At 36.4% G+C, this 4,119-nt stretch overlaps 1 non-coding gene across 1 annotated transcript; it reads left to right on the top strand.

Annotated features, from left to right (window-relative positions):
* The first annotated feature begins 1,061 nt into the window (after nucleotides 1-1,061).
* LOC121224818 (small nucleolar RNA R71) lies at nucleotides 1,062-1,168 on the top strand. Its single transcript, XR_005922562.1, has one exon. It is a non-coding gene; the product is annotated as a small nucleolar RNA R71 (small nucleolar RNA).
* The last annotated feature ends 2,951 nt before the right edge of the window (nucleotides 1,169-4,119 follow it).

The raw sequence follows: 4,119 nt of genomic DNA, 5'->3' as shown, positions 1-4,119 counted from the left end.
AATTGCTTCAAGACCTCCAGAAATTTCTTGAATTGAGCCTCTTGCTTTGACTTTTGGAAATGCTGGGGAAAATGTGGCATGGCCTTCCGTCCATTTGTTGAGGTTTCTTTGCCATGGCATTTGTATTGGCTTTATAAGATGAATTTGCTTATTTATGATTCTATTTACTTTTATCTTTTTTAGTTTGTTCCACTACTGATTTGAAGGTTTTTTTTGGGAAATTTTGAACTTTTCTCCTCAGCAAAGGCATCATTCACAACTCCTGGCAGCTGAGTGCCACTCTGAAGTGTTATGGCCTTACATTGTTCCTTTCCTTGAGATCGAGAACTTTCTGTGTCAATGGGCAATGCTCCTTGTTGTCTAGAACTTAATGCAATGGCAATTTGTCCCACTTGATTCTCTGGAGCTCTTAAGGAAGCTATCTGGCTTTGAATAATCGCATCATTCTTAGCCATATATTCTTTTAATAGAGCTTCCATAGTTGATGTTGAAGATGAGAAACTTTGTCGCACATTTTGTTGCGACATTGGTTCACTGTATCCAGGTGGTACACCAACCACATTCTATTGATTAACATTGCTGGCATTTCTTATTCCTTGATTACTCCAGCTAAAATTTAGATTTTGTTTCCACTTTGGATTGTATGTGTTGGAGTAGGGATTATTGTTGCTACGATTAAAATTCCCCATGTAATACGCAAAGGCGGGATTGGATTGGCATTCATCAAAAACATGATCTTCTCCATAGTAAACGCATGCTAATTCTGCAACCTTCATTTCTAGTGCTACAAAGGGTCTTTTCAGAGTTTTAATCATATTTGTTAAAGATGATACCTAAGTTGTTAAAGATGTAATCGGATCAAGTTCCATTTCTCTAGCAACTCTTCACCAGTGCCAACTCTATTAGGGTACTGATAATCATTGTTTGCTATTCTTTCCAGAATTTCATATTTTTTATTTTAAGATTTGTCAAGCAATGTCCTATTAGCTGATGTATCCACTACCATTCACATATGAGCATTTAATCAATTGTAGAAAATTTCTATATGTGTCCAATGCTAAAAACCATGCATCGGGCATTGTCTAATTAGTTCCTTGAAACACTCCCATGCTTCATATAATGTCTCAACTTCTGATTGCCTGAACGATGTAATGTCATTCCTAAGCTTGGCATTCATGTTGCGAGGATTGTACCTAAGCAGATATCTCTAACACAGTTCATTCCAAGATGCCACTGTACTTGATGGTAACACATTCAACCATGATCTGGCATGATCTCACAATGAATAAGGGAAAAATTTTAATCTAATGGAATCTTCAGGAACACCCTGCTGCCTGAATAAATCACAGACTTTAAGAAAAAGTCTCAAGTGCAATTTGAGATCTTCAGTAGCTAAACCACTAAACTGCCCTACCGTTTGCAGCATCTGAAATATTACTGGTTTTAATTTAAAGTGTTGAGCTGGAATATGTGGCCTAACAATTCTTGGATTAGGCACTACATGTTCTTTTATGGGTCTATCTCTGTAAAACTTGCAACATCTATGTCTAGAGTGCTACGAATATTCTATCGAGTATTTGCTTGCTTCAAACGATTCAAGATCTAGTATTCTTAACCTTTTCAGAATTAAAAACACATAAGAACACCAACAATGTCTAGAGCTTGCATGCATGTGTTTAGAAGAAGCTTGAATCGAATGTAACAGTTATATAGACAATCTAAAATCCTAGGCATTAAAGATGATAAAACATTCACCCAAACAACTCCATCCCAGAAAAGATTTAGTTCATGGGGGGAAAAGTAAACACCAAAATAGAATCATTCATCAACATTTCTCAATTAATTTTGAATCATAGAAAGTTCAATCTAGAAAATAAAGGCAAAACTATATGAAGTTAATTCCACACTTTAGCTACTCTTTGTTCTTCAGATTGCTCGTGAATCTAGGGTATATTTCTCTTCCCCTTCCTCACGTCTGTATTCTACTCTCTTCTAAGTTGCTACCCTTTCTTTCTCTAGAATTCTCAAATGAAGTTTTTCTTTGCGTAGAAAGAGAATTACTATCACCAATCTCTTTCTCATGCTGCTTTTCTCCTCTTTCTTCTTCTCTCTCCTTCTTTTATTGGTTAGATCCGTCCCACCTCAACACACATTTTTCATTTCTCTTTCCAGGTTGGTTTTTTTTGGTACATGCACAGCTGGCTGAGAGTCATGTGGATGAGTGCTCAGTCATCTTCTTGGCATCATTTGTTGGTAAGGCAACAACTGCAACCCAGTTGGAGACATAATCAACAGTTAAAAGTATGTATACATTGACCCAAGAAGGTGGGAATGGACCCATAAAATCAATTTCCTATACGTCAAATAGTTCCAATTCTAGAATAGTTTGTAAGGGCATTTCATACCTCCTTGATAGATTTCCATTTTTTTTGGCAGAGATCACAAGCTTGACAAAAGTCATGAGCATCTTTAAACATGGTTGGCCAATAAAAACCAGATTAGAGAACTTTTGCAACAGTTCTCATGCCCCAAAAGTGTCCTCCATATGATGCTGAATGACAATGATATAAAATACTTTGAATCTCGTCATGTAGAACACACCTCTGAATTATTTGGTCTGCAAAATGTGTGAAAAAATGGCTCATCCCAACAATACTGCTTGGCATCATGGATAAATTTCCTTCTTTGATTTCTGAGCTAAAGTAGCAGCAATCCATTAACCGAAAAATTGAAGATATCAGCATACCATGGTAATGCCATGGCAGCTAACAGTTGTTCACCTGGGAAATCATCTTAAACGCACTGAATATTATCATCTTCATTTCCAACTTCAATTTGAGACAAATGATTAGCCACTTGATTTTTCGTGCCTTTTCCATCTCTAATTTCTAGATCAAATTCATGCAGTAGTAATATCCATCAAATTAATCTAGGCTTGGCATCTTTCTTGGTCACCAAGTACTTAATAGTAGAGTGATCTGTATAAACCGTAACTTTGATGCCCACTAAATAAGCTCTAAATTTTTCAAAAGCAAATCCCACAGCTAACAACTCATTCTTAGTTGTGGTATAATTTAGCATTGAATCTCTCAATGTGCGGCTTGCATAGTAGATAGCATGAAATACCTTGTCCTTTCTTTGCCCAAGTACTACTCCTATGGAAAAATCATTAGCATCACACATAAGTTCGAAACGTAAAGTCAATCTGGTGCTATGGTTATTGGTGCTGTGACTAGCCACTTCTTAATTCCTCAAATGCTTCTAAGCACAACTTATAAAAATTGAAAGATCTGTTGTGTTCTAACTAGGTACACAAGGGTTTCGATATTTTCGAAAAATCTTTGATAAATCATCGATAAAATCCTACATGGCCAAGAAAACTACGAATACACTTAACTATAGAGGGTGGTAGCAATTTGTCAATAACCTCAATCTTTGCGTTGTCCACAGCAATTCCTTGTTGCGAAATTTTATGTCCCAGAACAATACCTTCATACACCATGAAGTAACATTTCTCCCAATTAAGAACAAGTTTGGTTTCTTCGCACCGACAAAGAACTAACTCCAGATTTTTTAAACAGTCTTTAGAAGTATCCCCAATCTATGTAACATCTGGTCAATAAATGGTAGAGGAAAATGGTCCTTCCTTGTTGAGTTTTCGATAGTCCATACAAACCCTCCATCCCATGACAGTATGAGTTGAAATAAGTTCATTGTTATCATTTCTTACCACGGTGACTCCCTCTATTTTAGGTGCACATTGAATATGTGTCACCCAAGAACTATAAAAAATTAGATATATAACTCCAGCATCCAACCATTTGATTATATCCTTTTTGACAACTTCATTCATAATGGGATTCAATCTTCTCTATTGCTCGATGGATTTGTCATGGCAATCCTCTAGTAATATCTTGTGCATACAGATTGCTGGACTGATTCCCTTGATATCCGTAACCATCCACCCCAGTGCCTTCTTAGGTTTCTTTAAAAATATCAACAATTGAGCCTCTTGATCTAATGTCAATTCCACCGAAATAACTATTGGAAATGTGTTGTTATCTCCCAAGTAAGCATACTTTAGATGTACTGGCAAAGGCTTTAATTCCAACATAGGAG

This window comes from Gossypium hirsutum, chromosome D12, assembly GCF_007990345.1.
Source record: "Gossypium hirsutum isolate 1008001.06 chromosome D12, Gossypium_hirsutum_v2.1, whole genome shotgun sequence".
Taxonomy (NCBI): Eukaryota; Viridiplantae; Streptophyta; class Magnoliopsida; order Malvales; family Malvaceae; genus Gossypium; species Gossypium hirsutum.
The sequence above is the reverse complement of the archived record's forward strand: the minus strand, read 5'-3'. Positions and strand labels throughout refer to the sequence as shown.